The sequence below is a fragment of the Manis javanica genome, chromosome 2, assembly GCF_040802235.1.
Source record: "Manis javanica isolate MJ-LG chromosome 2, MJ_LKY, whole genome shotgun sequence".
Taxonomy (NCBI): domain Eukaryota; kingdom Metazoa; phylum Chordata; class Mammalia; order Pholidota; family Manidae; genus Manis; species Manis javanica.
Genome location: NC_133157.1, coordinates 50,045,352 through 50,067,133, shown reverse-complemented (window position 1 = coordinate 50,067,133; position 21,782 = coordinate 50,045,352). Strand labels below are relative to the sequence as shown.

Sequence of the window (21,782 nt, the reverse complement as noted above, 5' to 3'; positions counted from 1 at the left end):
CTCCAATTGTTGATTTCATTTAAAGGGTATTTTATTTGAATTTCTGATTGTTCATTGCTGGTACATAGAAATACAATTGATTTTTTTATATTGACCTTATAGCCTATAATCTGGCTAAACTCATTTGTTAGTTTTAGTAGCTTTGTTGCAGATTACATTGGATTTTCTGTACAGACAATTATCATCTGTTTTCTTCTTATTTAGATTCTTTTTATTTTTCTGTCTGGTTTTATTATATAATAATAAATATCTCATTGGTTATAGCCTCCATTATAGTGTTGAGCAGAAGTGGTAAACATGAACATCCTTGTGAATATTCTTTCTTTGTTCCTAGATCATGGGAAGAAAGAATTAAGTTTTTCACCATTAAGTACAATATTACCTATAAATGCCCTTTTTCATTTGAAGGTATTTCTTCCTATTCCTAGTTTGCTGGAAGTTTTTATGAAAAATGGATGTTGCATTTTTTTTCAAATCATTTTCCTACATCTGCTGAGATGATCATATATTTTTTCCCTTTTTAACTTCTTACATGATGATTGATTTTTTAAATGTTACTCTAACCCTGTATTCCTGGAATAAACTTCACTTATTATTCCTTTAAAATTTGTATATTCTGTATTGATGTTGCCTCTTCCGATATTGGTGATTTGTGTCATCTTTCCTTTTTTTTTCATGAAAAGCCTGCCTAGAGGTTTGTCAATTTTATTGAGCTTCTCAAAGAATCTGCTTTTGGTTTTACTGATTTTTCTCTATTGCTTTTTTGTTTTGTATTTCATCAATTTTTGCTTTGCACTTTGTTATTTTCTCTCTTCTGCTTCCTTGGGCTTTTGTTTGCTTTTCTTCTAGTTTCTTAAGGTGAAATCCAAAGTCATTGAGTTTTTTAGCATAGCTGTTTAGTGCTATAAACTCTTTAAATACAGCTTTAGTGCCATCCTACAATTTTTGGTATGTTGTATTGTTATTCAGTTCAAAATACTTACTAATTTTCTCTTGGATTTCTTTGTTAACCAATAGTTGGTTATTTATTGGTTGATTTTTTTAAATTGAAGTATAGTTGATATACAAAATTGGTTTTAAGTATACATCATAGTGATTCTACAGGTATCTACATTGTTAAATGCTCATCCCTACCAGTGTAGTTACTATCTATCAACATGGAAGGATGTTACAGAACTATTGACTGAATTCTCTGTTCTATTATCCTCTTGATTAATTTATATTATGATTGAGATTTTGTGCCTGTTTATCTCCTTCACCTATTTTGCCCCCAACCTCAACCCCTCCCCTGTGGTAACCACCAGTCACTTTTCAATGTCTAGTCTATTCTCCTTATGTGTGGAATCTAAAAACAAAACAAAACCAATGGTTATTTATTATATTTATATTATATTTAAAATATTAGATTTATATTATATAATATAAATATTATAACAATTTTCTTTACAAATATTTACTTTATAAATATTTGAGGATTTTCCAGAGATCTCTTTATTATTAATTTCTAGTTTAATTCTATGTTGGTTAGAGAATATACCTTGTATGACTTGAATCACTTTCAGTGTACTGACTTATTTTAAAGCCAGGATTATTGTCTGTCTTGGTAAATGTTTCATGTATGCTTGGTAAGAATGTGTATTCTGTTGTGGCTAGGTGTAGTGTTCTATAAATGTTAAGTCAAATTAGTTGATAGGGTAAAGTTTACTATATGCCTAGTGATGTTCTGTCCACCTGTTCTACTAATCATTGAGAAAGGGGTACCGAAATCTCCAACTTTAATTTTGGATTCCTCTGTTTCTAGTTGTATTTGTATATATATATATATTTGCTTCATGCATCTGAATATCTATTATTGGGGCAAAAATATTCAGAATTATTATATCCTCCTGCTTAATTGACCTCTTTATTATGAAATAATCTTCTTTATCCCTGTTAATATTCTTTGCTTTAAAGTCTGTGTTCTTTGATAATAATATAGATTTGTGTTACCTGTGATGTATCTTCTTGACTTGTGTTACCATGTGTATCTTTTTCCACCCTTCTACATTTAACCTATTTGTGTCTTTGTTTAAAGTGTGTCTTATAAGCAAATACTGTGTTTTAGTCTTTAATGCAATCTGACAATCTCTGCCCTTTATTGGGGATATTTGATGTGCTTGTTTATATTTTTAGGTTTAAATCTGTCATCTTGTATCTGCTTTCTTTGTTCCATCTGTACTTTTTCCTCTTCTTTCTGCCTTTTTGGATTATATTTAAGATTCTGACTTATCTCTCTTGTTTTATTGGCCATGATTATTTGTTTTGTTATTTTAGTGGTTGCTTTAGATGGTGTACAATATTCATCTTTAACTTATCACACTCTACCTTCAAGTGATATTTAGTACTTTATGTATATTTTAAGAACCTTCTGGCAACATATTTGTATTTCTCTCTGTCTTGGACTTTATGTTAATATTGTATATTACTTTTAGCTGTGTTGTAATCTCCACAGTAATAGTTCTCTTTTTTGTTTAAGTAGTCATTTATCTTTTAAATACATTTTAATATGAAAAAGCCTACATATTTAACCATGTAGCATTTTTTTGTGCTCTTCATTTTTGTATAGATCCAGATTTCCAGCTGGCATCATTTTTCTTTTCCCTGAAGAGCTTCCTTTAACATTTATTACAGTGTGGTGAATTATTTTGGTTTTTGTATGTCTGAAAATATTGTTATGTTGCCTTTGTTTTTGAAAGATATTTTCACTGGATATAGAATTGTTGGTAGACAGTTTATTTCTTTTGTATTTTAGAGCTGTTGTTCCCCAGTCTTTTGTTTTCTGTTGTTTATTCTGTCAAGCAGACTTTTTATTCCTTTAATCCTCTATAGGTAGCAAGTATTTTTCCCTCTGGTCTCCGTTTAAGATTTTTTTCTTTATCAGTGGTTTTGAGCAATTTGATAATGATTTGCTTTGGTCTACTTTTATTCATATTTTTTGTATTTTGGTTTCACTGAACTTCTTGGATTTATGGGTTTATAGTTTTTCTAAAGTTTGGAAATTTTTCAGCCATTCTTCAAATCTTTTCTGTGTCTTCCACAAACCTTTCTCTTCTTGGTGAACTTGTTAGACTGAAATCCTTTCACTTGAAAGTGTCACACAGCTCACTGATGCTCATTTCTTTTCAGATTTTTTAGATTCATTGTCTTCTCTGTGTTTTTTTTTGTTTTGATTGCTATGTGTTAAGTTCCACTAATCCTTTTTCCACACTATCTACTGTTGTTAATGCCATCCAAAGCCAACTCATCTTAATGAGTGTGTTTTTTCATCTCAGACATTGTAGTCTTCATCTCTAGGAGTCTGATTTGCATCTTCATATGTGTGTGTGTATAAATACATATACATATACTTGCATCTTTATGTCTTTGTCTTTATTTAACTTTTTGAACATATGGGATATAGCTATAATTTTTTTAATGTCCTTCTCAACTAATTATATCATCTGTGTCAGTTCTGAGTTGTATTTAATTGGTTGGGTTTTTTTCATATGGATCGTATTTTTTTATCTCTGCTTTTTTGCATGCCTGATAATCTTTGGTCATGTGATATTGTGAATTTTACCCTATTGGGTGCTGGGTATTTTTATATTCCTGTAAAAAATTTTGAATTTAGTTCTAGGACACAGCTAGCTTATTTGGAAATAGTTTTCTCTTTTTGGGTCTTGCTTTTAAGATTTGGTGGGAAGGATCAGAACAGTGTTTAGTCTATACCTAAAGCACCTTACTTCACACTGCTGAGGCAAGAACTTTCTGAGTACTCTATTCAATGCTGGGTCAGTTATGGTTTTCCAGTATATCTGGTGTGAATAGGCAGTATTCCTGACTTAATGTGAGCGTTGAGCTCCAGTCCCTCTAATCTTTTTCACACTGTTCATTAGTTTTCTTATGTGTATATGCTGATCAGTACTCTGCTGAATAGTCAAGAGGATGTTCTACAGAATTGTGAGATTATCTCTCTGTGCATTTGTGCAGCTCTCTCCACTCTGGTACTCTGTCCTACAAATTATAGCTGCCTTAGTTATGGCTTTCAGACACTGATCCCTGAAACTCCACCTGTGTTCTCCCTCTTTGCACTGCAGCCTGGAAAATCTCTCAAAGCCGTAAGCTGGGAGGGTAGTAGGCTCATCTAATTTGGTTTCTTCCAGTCAGGGATGACTATCTTGCATTTTGCTGTTGCTCACTCTTGAAAACTGTTGTTTCTTATACATACCCATGTGTGCACATGCAGACACACACACGTGCTCCCATAGATGCATACACACATGCAAATTATATGGTTAATTGGTTGGTTGGTTTTGAGCAGAAGGGTAAATTAGCCCTTAAGTTCTTTTTACTCCCATATTGCCCTGGAGCTGACATCTGATGGGATGCTTTCTGAATTGTCAGAACTTATTAGCTAAATGAGCTTCAAAGATGTCCAATGTGAACACAGATAGAAGGCTGAAGGTCTCATCCTGTTTCTACCAATTATCAGCTGAATAAACTGTCTTAGGGGACAGACCTATGGAGTCTAGTTGGATAGAACTTTACAGGTTATGTGGTTGATCCTCCAGCTGATGCAGTCTCTCCTATATGTTCACATGTCAGACAACTCTTTATGAACACATTTCCTGTTTTAGGTGTTTCTTATAATTAAAAACTTCTTTCTTGTATGAGCTGGAATCTTTAAATCACCTCCATCTATATGTGTATAGCGATGGCATGTGAAATTAGTCTAATCCTCTTTCCATACACTAGTCCCACTCATATTTGAAGGCCTATTGCTTCCTTCCTTCCGCAGTCAAATTTCCAGGGTGAATATCTCTTGATCTCTTTGAGCCTCAGTTGTCTCATTTCTAGAATTTGGCATTTTCTTAAAGATTCTTATATGTGTGAGTGGCTTTTTTAATGAGTCATACACTATGCCAGACACTAAGGATGCAGAAGAGAATATGTTGTCTTTGCTTTCCAGAAACCCAATGGGGGAAGGTGGAGTCAAATGATGCAGCACACATATAAAAATGCCTGTTAATAGAAGTGTGCAAAGTTTGCTGGGCCCATCACTGAAGTTTAGAGGATATCAAATTAATTAAGATGTCCAAAGTATAGTCTGTACACTATAAAGGACTGTAAGGGTCTTTGGTATTATTATTAGCAGTTGTCAAAGAGGTTTCCAGAGCTGATCTGTCCCCATTATTTTTTTCTGGGGCCTGCTATGCCTCTGACCTTTTCAGTTTTAAGGTTCTACTCAAAACCTCTATGTTCCACATAATTAATGAGTTTTGATATGTGATGGTGCCTACAGGGGTAGATAAATGCCAATAAATTCATTTTTCCTTCTGCTTTTGAAGGTTATTTCGGCTCAGCTCTTGTAAAAAACAACTTGTAGCCAGTCAGTTTTTATGTGAATTCAGATCCTGTGGGATAGGGACACTATAAATCTCTACTCATGTTGTATTGCTTAACACTTTAAGACTCTAGATGGTGGTGATAATATTTCAGTATTTACCATATAGAGAAACAGCGAACAACTTTCAGAAGAAAGCAGTGGCAAAATTCTGATAATATTCTTTTAGTAATACTAGGTCACTCTGTGCCTCCCTTAGCATGTTAGAGCTGCTCATTGAGATTTTTCAAGCGTCTCATTACTTTGCCAACAATGTAAGTAAAAGGAAGAACTCTATGTTGACATGACATGCTTCTACAATTGGTGTTTGGGAGAGCACACATTGTGGCACCTACACTTGAGCTTGTCAAAAATGCAGATTCTCAGATCCCACCTCCAAATATGCCAGATCAGCCATAGGTGGATGTTGGGGGGAGCTGAAGTGTATTTGAAATTAGTTTCTGGATGATTCCAGTACAAGTTGGTCCTGCTTTTAGAAACTATAGTTGTGGTGAGCCTGTGGTATGAGGGCAGTAGATGATCTTGTCCTGCCTGTGAACCTATTTTACTCTTGCATCCTTGCCTCCACCAGCTTCTCAGGGTCTACTCTTTATCAGGAATTTATCTACTGAGTAATCAAAAAGATGAATTAAGACAGTTTCAGTTCTCAAAGAATCTTCCGTGTAGCCTGAAGGTATCTGTAGACCCTGATGTGGGTTCAGGGTACCTACATGACTTTGAATTGGTTACTTTAAACTTACTAAGTATAATCTGGATAATACACTCTACCTATTCTTCATGGCTGTTCAGAAAGCTAATTGAAAATCAAGTGCCGTCTCGTAATCATAGGAAATATTGCTTTGTCCTGCCTTAGCATTGAATGTACTGAATGTTATTTACTCTCCAAAGTGGCTAAGATAACTAAATAAACTCTAAATATTAAAGCATTGTATATGTAAGTTAACTATTTCTAGACTGTAGGACCTGTTTCCAGGCCTATTTTCAATTAATGTCTTCATGATCTGCCAAATTTGGGACAAATTATTAATGATCTTACCTGGAATATAAAGTTAAGCTTTTGGAGTCAGATACATGCCTTTTTCATTTCATTTGAAAGTTTGAATGCATTGTGCTTACCAATTTTTATAGTACTGTATGAAGAATCCTTTCTACACTTCTTGCTACACCTGCATATAATAAACTATAAATCATATCTTTTTTGATAAGTAGAATTAAAAATTTTTTTTCTGTTTATTTATAAGATCCCCCATGTATTTTTGATATGTTGAGTATCTTTTTTGTAAAGCTGTAGTGGGCCAAAATCATCATAGGCAAGGTAGATACGAATTTAGTTTCCATATCCTTCTGTTTGCATATCCTTTTGGAAGTTGTCTGTAGACTCTGTTTTTCAGATGAGGAGTCTAAGGGTTTTGAGAAAATGAAACACCTACCCAAGACAACACAACCAGAAAGTGGGAGAATTGGAGCCCAGGAAGTGTGGCTTTTCAGACTTCGTCTATTTAAGTTAACCTCAGGCTTGATCTACATCTGCCAAGAGAATGCAAATATGATTATGAGAATCTTCTATTTAGTGAGCATTTTAGTCCTTACTTTCAAACAAGTAACATCTTTCCTGTGTGAAATTCCAGCTTATAGATTCACATAGGCAAGTGGCTGTTATCTTCTCCATGCTGAACAAGAGCATGTTGTGTGTTAACTATATTCATCTATTCGTAATGGATATAGTTAATATCCATTATTCCAAAGAAACATTTTCTCCAGGTCATCATAAACATTCATTTCATTTTGGAAATATTCATTGTGTTCTGTTTTATATTTGTAATTTAACTCTTTGGCTTTGAGTGCACAGTAATATGTTGGCTTACAAAAATACCTTCTGTTACCATATGACTCATCAGGATTTGCACACCTATGGGTCACTTCCCTTCACTGTCTATAGAGCCTCTACATCACCACTTATCTTCTTTATAAATTAGGTATTTTCTTCTGTCAGTGATTTATGTTCATATCTGATTATAACAAGTAGACTTCCAGTAAGAAGTTGTAGATGTAGGTGAGAGATGCATATCCAGGGCATGCAAAATATAATTAACAGGTTCTTTGAGTTAGCTCATTATCTCAGTTCACTAATGCTCATGTTTCTTTCTCTCACAGATGCCTTTTATCTAAATCACTGATGCTTGAATACTAAATTTACTTCGATTGTAAAAGATAAACAGTACAACACAGTAACAGCACATTTAAAATACACTGAAAACAAAAATATACAATGTTTTCTGAGAGCCAAAGCAAGCTTATTACAGTGGTATAAATAAATGGTCTTTACAGATTCTATTTGCATTATTTCTGTACCAGAGTTTTCATAATGTATATTCAAATTCTCACCTTATATTTTTCTGACCTCTTTTGTAGCTCTAATTCTCAGTATTTGGAGAGTTTTCTGGCATTTCCCCTGACTGCCCACTATTTTTACCAACTTTGAAATCTTACCTTTCCAATGGAAAAGATGAATGAGTAAATTCTTTGGTTGTCTTATATAATTAATCTCACATTACTTTTGCTTTTAGCATCACCCACATGGTACATGTTTATAAGTTGTTAATAATAATTTAGTCACTCCTTTCTGAAAATTAACAAATGATTATATACATCTTTTATACACCATCTCAAATACAGAATGGCTCACTGACAGGTCTGGTTCAGAAATGTATCTCAAGTCTGTTGAGATGAAACAACTGTTACTGTTAACATCTCAAAGTTTCAAACCAAGTGCATGAGAGATTTTCTCTAACTATTTTTTAAAATTCAAATATAGTTGACATAACAGTTTTCACATGTATACCATAGTCACTCAACATTTATATCCATTACAAAGTGCTCATCATAGTAAGTGTTAATTACCATTTGTAAAGGCAGGTTTCTTATAAAATCTTTTAACAGCTGAGATCTGTATTTTTCTTCCTATTTTCCCTCAGCATTACCTTGCTAAGGTAGTTTTTACACATTATTCCTCTATTTGCCTGAGGATTTATAATACCTAAGAAAACTCTTCTCAATTTTTGGGGGTGTTGTTTCTCTCTCTCATATTCAAAACTTACATATTTTTTCTTGATTTTTCTTTCAGCACTCACTCTGGCCTCCATTGTTCTGGATGAGAGATCAGCTGTTAAATCTTACTGTGGTTCCATTGTACCACAGTGGAACAAGTTGTTTTTTCTTACTGATTTCAACAGTTTATCTTTGGCTTCCAACATTTTCAAGAGTGTAGGTGTGGTTGTCTTGGTATTTATCCTACTTAGAGTTCATTACTTCTTAGAAGTATAGATTAGTGTTTTCCATCAAGTTTGGGAAGTTTCTGTTCCTTTCTTTTTTCCTTCTGGTACTTCCCTGATACATATGTTGTACACTTAATGGTGTCCCACCTTTCTGAGGCTGTGTTTATTTTTTTCTTCATTTATTTTTCTTTGTTCTTTGGATTGCATAGTCTTTATTCATCTGTTTTCAATTTATCTTTATTCATCTGTGTTTGCTGATTCTTCCTTCTGCCAGTTCAAATCTGTTACTCAGCCATGTTAGTGAATTCATCACTTCAGTTGCTGTACTTTTCAATTCCAGAATGTCCATTTGGTTCTTTTCTTACAATTTCTATGTTTTTATTGATATTCTCTACTTAGTGAGACATTGTCATCCATTTGTGATATGGCCAATATCATGAAGCTGTTAGTCCCCAGGAAAATAACTGCTTGACATCAAAATCTCCATTGTTTTTGACAATGTGTTTAGGCATGAACTTCTCACTCTGTCCCAAATAAAATCAGTTTTCTCAGAGAACATGGTGAAGTTCTGTCATTAGGGTATGTTTTTCCTTCTGAGCAGAACCTCTGTGCCATTGCAGCAGACCTTTGGGAAGGACAATAGCCTGCTTCTCCCAGAGTGACAATCCCTGTCTACTAGGAGGCCCTGTGTGGCTCCTGGTCTTCTCAGCCTGTTCCTCTCAGTGTGGAATCTCTTCCCTATGAGTGAGCTAGGATTGTGATGATTGGGCCATTATTTTCAGCCTGTTCTTCTGGGGCAGAGCCCTGCCCTGCAAATAGGAAGTGAGTGGAGGAAGGGAGACATTCCTGTTAGCAGCACCTGCCCAGATTTGTTCTTCCCAGAGCATGGTTCAGGATGGGGGAATGAGATTCACTGGCATCCTTCCTCTCTCAAATGAAACTGTAGATTAGGAGCCAGGAAAAGAAGGAGCACCCGTATTCTTGGCAGTGTCTATTCAGAGTAAAGCTTCCATCACATACTCTTTTCTTGATTTTTCAGAGCTTTGCTCTAAGCTAAATGACAGTTAAGGCAATTAATCCTCCATTGTAGTTGAATATGCTCATTAAGTTGTGACCTTTATATCTTTATGTTCCTGATTGCTATTGCTGTGATTGCCATTTCATAGTAAGTACTCGGTAGATGCCTGTGAATGAGTGAGTGGATGAATAAATGGACATATACCATACTTTTCAAGTGATGTGTTTATTTTTATCCAAAGGGAGTGATATATACAGTGGGGATTTATGGTGCTTTGGGCCTCTGCTGGATACAGAAGTAGGTCTAGACTCTGCTGACCCAACCCAGTCATAGCTAGCTAGAGATTTTAAAAGTAATAGGGGTGTGAAGAGCTACTACACAATACAACAGTACGAAAAAACAACCCAATAGTAGAGCTGACATCAACAACCAAAAAAATAGCTGCATGGTATACATAGACAATTTAAAGAACAAGAATCACAGAAGATCAGTTAGCAACTGATATTCAACTTCTCTATTAATCAGGAATATGGAAATTAAAACTATATAGTATAAACTAATACCATAAATTTCAAAAGTTAAGAAATTGGCAAAACTAAATATTGAGGAAGATGTGAAGAAATGGGAATTTTGATTCATTGTGGGAGAGCTATGAATTCATATAAGTACTTTGGAGAGTGAACAAATTAAAGGTTCATATACTTACATATCATATAATAGTAATTTTACTTCAAGTCATTTATCCTAAAAAAAGCTTTTACTCAGAAGACACTCACAGAGGGATGCTTATTGTTGTTTGTAATAGTAAAAGATACAAAACACCCCAATATACATCACTTAAAAATATGGCTAAACAAATTTTGATATATCTGGATGTATCTATATCTATTCCATATCTATCTCTATCTCTATCTCTCTATCTACATCTATATCTATATACCTATATATTATTACAGCAGAATACTATATAGCAGGTAAAATTGTTTACCTCTTCCCTATGTATAGCCTAGCGTGGGTGGGCAGCTCTAGCATCCCACCTGCTGCCTTTCTGCCCAAGGAGTTTGCCTTACATCTTGGAATTTCATCTTTCCTGGGTGTTGCCTGACATATCAGGAGTTCATGTACCTGGAGGCAGCATTCAAGCAATGGGAATATGAATCAGATGATTGCCTGAGCTTCTCATTCATCCAAGGAAGAGTACTCAGGGGCATCCTATATGGTTCCTCACAGGGACCCCTGCAGGATCAAGCCACATTGCCTAACTAGGCAACCAGCTCCAGAACACAATCTTCTTGGCCTTGCTTTTCCCTGCCCCTTCCTGCTCCCTCACTCTGCTGGGATTACTGCCCAATCTTCCCCTTCATCTGGGTCCCAGGCTCTGCTCTGGGGAGCTTCAAATGGAGACAGACACATGGGCAGTAAAAGAACAATACTGTGAGAAAGTGGTGTCTCACTGGGGCAGAGACCATAAAAGGAGCTTATGTTACATTTTATTTATTTAAAAGTATCTGTAACAAATAGAGCAGAATATTAGCTTTTTAAAATTGAGTGGCTTTTAGATGGGTATTTACATTTTGGAGTTTGAAATAACATGCCAGATTTCTATGTGAAACTAATCTTCCTCTTTGGCTTTTTAATTTTTCTTCAGAAACCTGTTTCTTGTGGTGCTTAAATCCAGTTTCTTTCTAGGCATGTTCATCATACCTATTTGAGTGAAATCAATTCATTAGGAGGCTAAAAGTTGCCTTTTTTTAACAAGAAGAGAAGATGCACCACAGCAATTAAATTGAGAGAAAATTTCCAATTTTTTCTTTTGTACTTTACAATATACCTTTCTCTTCTAGAAATAATGTGGTATCTAAAACCTGCTTTACGAAAGATATTCTCCTAAGCTTTAGATGACAGGTTGATGCATACTCTATGTTACAATATGTTATATAAGAGTAGATTGTAACTCACTTAGGAGAACACAGGAAACTATAAAATAATTCATTAGAAAAATTTCTCTTAGGCTTCAGAAAATTAAATTCCACTATGGGTTTTTATGTTTTGTGTAGGGAGGGGAACTAAAACCAAAACAAAAGAACAACAGCAATAAAATATATATATAGCATTCTCCAAGCCTACTGAGAGAGCAGAACATGCAAATTTAGGACTGAGACATGCAGGGCTTTCAGAGAGAAGCCATGTGTTCTGTGCATGCCAGACTTGTAACATGGTTCTGTGGTCTTGAAAATGAAAGCAAAATGTTGTGTAGCCCTAATGGCAGGAATGAAACCTCTTCCTAAAGCAGCATCCTTTTGTGATGCCAAGCTTTCATTTGACTGAGTGGCTTTGAGCTAAGTATATCTAGCATAAGGTTTTAAAGTCATAAATCCTCTTATATTTCATCTCATTGGTCTTTGGATGAAAGCCTTCCTTTAGCCCAAAGGGCCTGCAGGGTCCAGCTTCTGGTGGCATCTCTACCTTCATCTTGGGCGCTTTCTCCTTCCCTCTCTAATCTTCATTCAGGCTGGCCTCTTGCGGGAGCCATGCTTACTCACCCCATATGCCCCAGGGCGTTTGCACATCTCCCTCATTGTATCTTCAGTGCCTGACACATAAAAGACATTCATAAATATTTTTCAAAAGAATAAATGACAGATATTAGAAGGTAGCCAGGATCTAACAAAGTGGTAGTGGTGGAGGTGTTTTAGGAAACAAGCACATAAAAACATTCTACCTTTGACCACCTTGTCTGATTGCTACTGTTTGAAGCAGGTATTAAATAGGCCAACTCTTGTTTTCTCCCTACTTTTTACAACTTCTTTTCATCATATTTGTATCAACAGGCATTCCAGCATGTTATCTTAGTAATAATGATAATAACTAACCCTATGTAAGATATTGCTGTTAGAGAATGTGTCCAGAGCTGCTGCTAATTGCTCTATTTTCTGTAGCTAACTTTTGCCTTCAATCTTTGCCACTTGCAGAGGGATATTTTGTGGAAAAGAAGAAAGGCAAATGGAGTCATTGTTGAGAGGAATATTTTCAAGAAGGATTGAATAGATAAAGGAAGTTAAAGGAAAAAGTAGGCAGACCAAGTTGGTGGGGAGGTCAGAGAGGCTGTCCGCTGCCTTCTCACTGGCTCCTGTGTTGCAGACCACCCGTGTGCCAGGGCAGCGTTAGGCACTGGGAAATAGACATGAGCAATATCAAAATCATTACCTTCCAGGAACTCTAAAAGGTTGGGGAGGCATTCAAATAAATGACGATAGTACAAAATACAACAAGTGCTGCACAGGGTGAGGCCTGTGGGCTGTGAGGCACAGAGGAATTTGGGCATCTTCACATGGGGAACACAACTGACCTAGAGACAATATGCGTCAGTGGGCACATAGGCAAATGAGACAGCTATGAATTTATTATTGAAGGACAGTAAAACCTAAGTGATTTTAATCATTTCTTGTTAATTACCAAGAACAAATTTAGCAAGTTTTTAGCAATTATCGAAAGCAAGTTAAACGTTGTGAAGAATTACCACACATTTAAGTATCCCCTGATGCTGCTGACTGATTATAGGTGCCCCAAATAGACGCTTTCCTTGGAAACAGGTTGTACTGGTTGTGGGAGTCAGGAGACCTGAGTTTCAGATTTGGGCTGGCATGACCTGGCTCTCTGACCATGTGTATCTTTTCATCTCACACCTGCTTCCTCAGTGGCTGCCATCCCGGCTCCTCTCCCTACTCTCCAGCACACTTAGTACCCACAGGGTGGTGTGTTCCCCTGAAAGGCAGTTTTCTTCCTGCAGTGATTCTCTTCTGATGGGCTACCAAACTTCCTCTTTCCTACAACTCCCACCCAAAATCAGAACTGGAATCCCTCATTTTGTCTAACACACACAAAAACAAAACTGTAGTGCAGAGACTCATGCTTGTGTTCACTTCCCTCTCACTTTTTCCTACTTACCCTCTATTTGCTAGCTCAGTTAACAATATACTACAGAACTCTGATAACTTGATTTGATAAGAAAATTTAAGAGATCACTTCTGAAAAATGCATTCTTGGTATAACGTTGCATTTAGAAATGTAAATTTCAAATTCATCTTGATCTAGTAACAAGTGCCCACAGGCCCACCATTTTACTCTTAAAGATGCTCAACTGAAATGATGTCATATTAATGGTCTTCGACCTTGAATGGGCCTGGATTAAGGGTTTGTGTTCCTTCCTCCTACCACAAATTGGTCCTAGGTAGAAGGATTTTGGAAGTCTCTGCCTTTCAGTCACCAGGTCCTGGAATTTGCATATGGTGTGACATCATTACTCTTAGGTAATAGGGTCATGTGATGATACTTGTAGATTAATGACACTAATCCTTTACTTGGTGAAGTACTTTAAAACAGACAAAGCTCCTACTCACTTTATATAATCTTCATACTTGCTTTGTGAGGTAGCTTTTAATTATGCACATATCAGAAAGTTTGAGAGGAAAAATGATTTGCCCATGGTTACCAACCTAGAAGATAGCACATAGTGTCCATAAATTTATGAATGGATAAACAAAACAGGGTATATCCATATAATGGAATATCATTCAATTGTATAAAGGAATGAAGAACTAATACATTATACAATATGGATGGACGAAACCATATGCTAAGTGAAAGAAGCTAGATACAAAAGGCCACATATTGTATGATTTTATTTATATGTGATACCCATAGAAGACAAATCCATAAAGACAAAAAGTAGCTTAGTGGTTGTGAAGAAGTAGGGCATGAAATGAAGTTGAGGAAGCAGACTGGGGAGTGAGTGCTAATGGGCATAAGGTATCTTTTTGGTATGATGAAGCTGTTCAAAAATTAGATTATGGTGATGATCATAAAACTCTGTAATTATACTAAAAAGCCCTGAATCTTGTACATTTCAAATGAGTAAGCTTTGTGGCATATAAATTATATATCAGTAAATTTGTTAAGATTTTTAATTAATTCTTCTTTTTCATACTTCCCAGAGCTTAAGGACAAGTGACTTCAACTGGGCACCTTTCTTGGTACTTATTTGACTCCACATTTTCCCCAGCATAAGAAAAGGTACTCAGCCTTGTCTTAAAAGTCCATCCCTTCTAAATGTTCCTCCATCCTTTCCCATAAGAAGACAGCCTCTAAGAGTCCCTAAATTCACCACCTACTACTCACTAGCAGATGCTGACATTAGCACATTAGTGAGCCTGAGCAGAATTGAAAAGAGAATATTATTTTCTGTGTCCTTTCCATATTTATTTTTTGGCATGTTTTCATTAGAGCTTTGAAAGCAGTCACCTCATTCAAGAGCAACTCTCCCACGTGGTTGAAAAGCACTGGGCAGAAAAACTTGAAAAAAAGGAAGCCATTAGTGCCAGTTTGGAATGCTGGAATAGTATTTATAGCCTGTACCCACGTTAATGCATAACTTTGAGCAATTCTAAGCTTGTAGAAAGCTAAATATTTCCCTGTTGTTTATCAAATTATATGTGTATATATATGTATGTGTGTGTATTTATATATGTTTGTATAAGAGCATGAAATCTAACTATTGTTGTTATACATAGTTGATTGAGGCAGTAGCAAATGGAATGATAAAGTGAGTAGCTATTTCCCACACCTTGAAAATATATTGGGAAAGAAGGAATCAAGTTAGCTCTTAGATGGTGTGACATTATTGTAACACCAGTAACATTATTCTGAATATATGCTCCAGATGTTGCAGCTGCCTTTTCTCTTATGTATACCATGCAGGGGCAGAGCACACCTGAAATTCTAATTCTCGAGATTGTGAGTGAAAAAAGCAAACCAGGAATTTGTATGATGGGGGGGGGGGAGCCTCTATCACTTCTTCTCTGACTCCAGCCCAAACCTGCAAGGTTTGTGTCTCCAGAATCAGCCACAATGCAGGCAGCAGACCTTGAAGTTTGGAGTGTAGGCAGAATGGTGCTTCTGTCAGTGCATATCCTTCTCAGACAGTGACGGGCTGCTTACCATTCAGAAGTTCTGCCCAGGATTATGAATGAAATCTCTATCTATATATCCATACCTGCCCTGTCACTAAGGTGCTTTCTAAAATTTTTGGTTCAGATGGAATTTCTGCAGATATTAGTTCACAAACTTTGATATCTCAGACAGGGATCCATTTTTCTGAGTTTTGTGTGGTTATTCTTTTTTATTTTATTTTATTTTATTAAATTTTGGTATCATTAATCTACAATTACATGAAGAACATTATGTTTACTAGGCTCCCCCCTTCACGAAGTCCCCCCCACATACCCCTTCACAGTCACTGTCCATCTGCTTAGTAAGATGCTGTAAAATCACTACTTGTCTTCTCTGTGTTGCACAGCCCTCCCCATACCCCCCATGCACCATACATGCTAATTGTAATGCCCTCTTTCTTTTTCTGCACCCTTATCCCTCCCTTCCCTCCCATCCTCCCCAGTCCCTTACCCTTTGATAACTATTAGTCCATTCTTGGGTTCTGTGATTCTGCTGCTGTTTTGTTCCTTCAGTTTTCCTTTGTTCTTATACTCCACATATGAGTGAAATCATTTGGTACTTGTCTTTCTCCGCCTGGCTTATTTCACTGAGCATAATAGCCTCTAGCTCCATCCATGTTGTTGCGAATGGTAGGGTCTGTTTTTTTCTTATGGCTGAGTAATATTCCATTGTGTATATGTACCACATCTTCTTTATCCATTCATCTACTGATGAACATTTAGGTTGCTTCCATATCTTGGCTATTGTAAATAGTGCAGCGATAAACATAGGGGTGCATCTGTCTTTTTCAAACTGGAGTGCTGCATTCTTAGGGTAAATTCCTAGAAGTGAAATTCCTGGGTCAAATGGTATTTCTATTTTGAGCATTTTGAGGAACCTCCATACTGCTTTCCACAATGGTTGAACTAATTTACATTCCCACCAGCAGTATAGGAGGGTTCCCCTTTCTCCACAACCTCACCAACATTTGTTGTTGTTTGTCTTTTGGATGGTAGCCATCCTTACTGGTGTGAGGTGATATCTCATTGTGGTTTTAATTTGCATTTCTCTGATGACAAGCCATGTGGAGCATCTTTTCATGTGTCTGTTGGCCATCTGAATTTCTTCTTTAGAGAACTGTCTATTCAGCTCCTCTGCCCATTTTTTAATTGGATTATTTGCTTTTTGTTTGTTGAGGTGGGTGTGTGAGCTCTTTATATATTTTGGATGTGAACCCTTTATTTGATCTGTCATTTATGAATATATTCTCCCATACTGTAGGATACCTTTTTGTTCTATTGATGGTGTCCTTTGCTGTACAGAAGCTTTTCAGCTTGATACAGTCCCATTTGTTCATTTTCGCATTTGTTTCCATTACCCAGGGAGATATGTTCAAGAAGAGGTCACTGATGTTTATGTCCGTGAGATTTTTGCCTATGTTTTTGTCTAAGAGTTTTATGGTTTCATGACTTAATTCAAGTCTTTGATCCATTTTGAATTTACTTTTGTGTATGGGGTTAGACAGTGATCCAGTTTCATTCTCTTACATGTAGCTGTCCAGTTTTGCCAGCACCATCTGTTGAAGAGATTGTCATTTCCCCATTGTATGTCCATGGCCCCTTTATTGAATATTAGTTGACCATATATGTTTGGGTTAATGTCTGGAGTCTCTATTTTGTTCCACTGGTCTGTGGGTCTGTACTTGTGCCAGTACCAAATTGTCTTGATTACTGTGGCTTTGTAGTAGAGCTTGAAGTTGGGGAGTGAGATCCCTCCTGCTTTATTCTTCCTTCTCGGGATTGCTTTAGCTATTCGGGGTCTTTGGTGTTTCCATATGAATTTTTGAACTATTTGTTTGAGTTCATTGAAGAAAGCTGTTAGTAATTTGATAGGGATTGCATCAAATCTGTATATTGCTTTGGGCAGGATGGCCATTTTGACGATATTAATTCTTCCTAGCCATGAGCATGGGATGAGTTTCCATTTGTTAGTGACCTCTTTAATTTCTCTTAAGTGTGTCTTATAGTTTTCAGGGTATAGGTCTTTCACTTCCTTGGTTAGGTTTCTTCCTAGGTATTTTATTCTTTTTGATGCTATGGTGAATGGAATTGTCTTCCTGATTTCTCTTTCTATTAGTTTATTGTTAGTGAATAGGAAAGCCACAGATTTCTGTGTGTTGATTTTGTATCCTGCAACTTTGCTGAATTCTGATATAAGCTCTAGTAGTTTTGGAGTGGAGTCTTTAGGGTTTTTTATGTACAGTATCATGTCATCTGCAAATAGTGACAGTTTAAATTCCTCTTTACCAATCTGGATTCCTTGAATTTCTTTGTTTTGTCTAATTGCCATGGTTAGGAACTCCAGTACTATGTTGAATAACAGTGGGGATAGTGGGCATCCTTGTCTTGTTCCCAATCGCAGAGGAAAAGGTTTCAGCGTCTCGCTGTTCAGTATGATGTTGGCAGTGGGTTTATCATATATGGCCTTTATTATGTTGAGGTACTTGCCCTCTATACACATTTTGTTGAGAGTTTTTATCATGAATAGATGTTGAATTTTATCGAATGCTTTCTCAGCATCTATGGAGATGATCATGTGGTTTTTGTCTTTCTTTTTGTTGATGTGGTGGATGATGTTGATGGATTTTCGAATATTGTACCATCCTTGCATCCCTGGGATGAATCCCACCTGGGCATGGTGTATGATCCTTTTGATGTATTTCTGAATTCGGTTTGCTAATATTATGTTGAGTATTTTTGTATCTACGTTTATCAGGGATATTCGTCTATAGTTTTCTTTTTTGGTGGGGTCTTTGCCTGGTTTTGGTATTAGGGTGATGTTGGCTTCATAGAATGAGTTTGGGAGTATTCCCTCCTCTTCTATTTTTTGGAAAACTTTAAGGAGAATGGGTATTATGTCCTCTCTGTATGTCTGATAAAATTCCGAGGTAAATCCATCTGGCCCGGGGGTTTTATTCTTGGGTAGTTTTTTGATTACCACTTCGATTTTGTTGCTGGTAATTGGTCTGTTTAGATTTTCTGTTTCTTTCTGGGTCAGACTTTGAAGGTTGTATTTTTCTAGGAAGTTGTCCATTTCTCCTAGGTTTCCCAGCTTGTTAGAATATAGGTTTTCATAGTACTCTCTAATAATTCTTTGTATTTCTGTGGGATCTGTCATGATTTTTCCTTTCTGGTTTCTGATTCTGTTGATGTGTGTTGACTCTCTTTTCCTCTTAATAAGTCTGGCTAGAGGCTTATCTATTTTGTTTATTTTCTCAAAGAACCATCTCTTGGTTTCATTGATTTTTGCTATTGTTTTACTCTTCTCAATTTTATTTATTTCTTCTCTGATCTTTATTATGTCCCTCCATCTGCTGACCTTAGGCCTCATTTGTTCTTCTTTTTCCAATTTCAATAACTGTGACATTAGACCATTCATTTGGGATTGTTCTTCCTTCTTTAAATATGTCTGGATTGCTATATACTTTCCTCTTAAGACTGCTTTTGCTGCGTCCCACAGAAGTTGGGGCTTTGTGTTGCCGTTGTCATTTGTTTCCATATATTTCTGGATCTCCATTTTAATTTGGTCATTGATCCGTTGATTAGTTAGGAGCATGTTGTTAAGCATCCATATGTTTGTGAGCCTTTTTGCTTTCTTTGTACAATTTATTTCTAGTTTTATACATTTGTGGTCTGAAAAGTTGGTTGGTAGGATTTCAATATTTTGGAATTTACTGAGGCTCTTTTTGTGGCCTAGTAGTGGTCTATTCTGGAGAATGTTCCATGTGCACTTGAGAAGAATGTGTATCCTGTTGCTTTTGGAGGTAGAGTTCTGTAGATGTCTATTAGGTCCATCTGTTCTGGTGTGTTGTGCAGTGCCTCTATGTCCTTACTTATTTTCTGTCTTGTGAATGTGTCCTTTGGAGTGAGTGGTGTGTTAAGTCTCCCAGAATGAATGTATTGCATTCTATTTCCTCCTTTAATTCTGTTAGTATTTGTTTCACATATATTGGTACTCCTGTGTTGGGTGCATATATATTTATAACGGTTATATCCTCTTGTTGGACTGAGCCCTTTATCATTATGTAATGTCCTTCTTTATCTCTTTTGTTACTTTCTTTATTTTGAAGTCTATTTTGTCTGATACTAGATTTGCAACACCTGCTTTTTTTCTCTCTGTTGTTTGCATGGAATATCTTTTTCCATCCCTTGAATTTTAGTCTGTGCATGTCTTTGGGTTTGAGGTGAGTCTCTTGTAAGCAGCATATGGATGGGTCTTGCTTTTTTATCCATTCTATTACTCTGTGTCTTTTGATTGGTGCATTCAGTCCGTTTACATTTAGGGTGATTATTGAAAGGTATGTACTTATTGCCATTGCAGGCTTTAAGTTTGTGGTTACCAAAGGTTCAAGGTTAGCTTCTTTACTATCTTACTGTCTAACTTAACTCTCTTATTGAGCTATTATAAACACGGTCTGATGACTCTTTATTTCTCTCCCTTCTTATTCCTCCTCCTCCCTTCTTCATATGTTAGGTGTTTTGTTCTGTGCTCTTTTTAGGAGTGCTCCCATCTAGAGCAGTCCCTGTAGGATGCCCTGTAGAGGTGGTTTGTGGGAGGCAAATTCCCTCAACTTTTGCTTGTCTGGGAATTGTTTAATCCCTCCTTCATATTTAAATGGTAATCGTGCTGGATACAGTAATCTTGGTTCGAGGCCCGTCTGTTTCATTGCATTAAGTGTATCATGCCATTCTCTTCTGGCCTGTAGGATTTCTGTTGAGAAGTCTGATGATAGCCTGATGAGTTTTCCTTTGTAGGTGACCTTTTTTTTCTCTCTGGCTGCCTTTAATACTTGGTCCTTGTGTTTGATCTTTGCCATTTTAATTATTATGTGTCTTGGTATTGCCCTCCTTGGATCCCTTGTCATGGGAGTTCTGTGTACCTCTGTGGTCTGAGAGGCCATTTCATCCCCTAGTTTTTGGAAGTTTTCAGCAATTATTTCTTCAAAGACACTTTCTATACCTTTTTCTCTCTCTTCTTCTTCTTCTGGTACCCCTATTATGCGGATATTGTTCCGTTTTGATTGGTCACTCATTTCTCTTAAAATTCTTTCATTCCTGGAGATCCTTTTATCTCTCTCTGCATCAGCTTCTCTGCATTTCTTTTCTCTGTTTTCTAGTCCATTAATGGTCTCTTGTATCTTGTCCATTCTGTTTTGAAGTCCTTCCAGAGCTTGTTTTATTTCTGTATTCTCCCTCCTTAGTTCTTGCATATTTCTCTGCAAGTCCATCAGCATGGTTATGACTTTTGTTTTGAATTCTTTTTCAGGTAGACTTGTTAAATCTATGTCCCCAGGTTCCTTCTCAGGGGAAGATGTAGCAGATGTTGAAGCTCTCTAGGTTAGTCTTGTCTGGATCAAATTTTTTTGCCTTTTCATGTTGATAGGTGCAATTGAGAGCTATTTACTTTCTGTCAGCTGGGAGTTCCAAGGCTTTCCACTAGCTCCTGGCCTTTTTTTTACTGGGACAACTGCGAACCCTAGTGGCTTGTGTTGGGCTATTGCGTGTAGACTGGGTCTCTGTATCTTGCCCAGCCGGTATGGAGGAAGCTCCCTTGCCGTGGGCATGGCCAGCCTCAGGCTGCTGCTCTGCTATGGCAGGGCCCCAGAGGGGTAATGAGCAGGGTCTCTTTGGCTGTTTACCTCCGTGGTTGCCCAGGGGGTTAGTGCACCCGGGGTACCCTGGAATTTCCAGCTGCTGGACTTTGACCCGATTAACTTCCATCCAGCTGTGTCATCCCTGCCCCTTTAAGACTTTCAAAAAGCACTCGTTTTTCTTTGTCACAGGGGTGCCGGCTTCGGGACCCACTCAGAGGTCTTGCTGTCCTGTTTCCCTAGTTTCCAGCACCCCACGCATGCACTGTGTCTGTGCTCTGGTGCGGATGGCTAGCACTGTGTGTTTAGCAGTCCTGGGCTCCCTGTCCTTCCCCACTCCGACTCCTCTCCTCCTGCCAGGAGCTGGGGTGAGGGGCACTCAGGTCCCGCCAGGCCGGGGCTTGTATCTTACCCCTTTCACCAGGCGCT

At 37.0% G+C, this 21,782-nt stretch overlaps 1 protein-coding gene across 5 annotated transcripts in view; it reads left to right on the top strand.

The window, feature by feature from the left end:
• Positions 1 to 21,782, top strand: part of SH3GL2 (SH3 domain containing GRB2 like 2, endophilin A1) — a 215,954-nt gene that overhangs the window by 124,806 nt on the left and 69,366 nt on the right. Inside the window, exon 1 of one of the 5 annotated variants that reach the window (XM_073228455.1) lies at positions 14,770 to 14,788. The exons of the other annotated variants lie outside the window; for them this stretch is intronic. The gene's annotated coding sequence lies outside the window, so the exon portion shown is untranslated. Of the gene's footprint in view, positions 1 to 14,769; positions 14,789 to 21,782 lie in introns of those variants that run through there. 5 annotated transcript variants of the gene reach the window in all.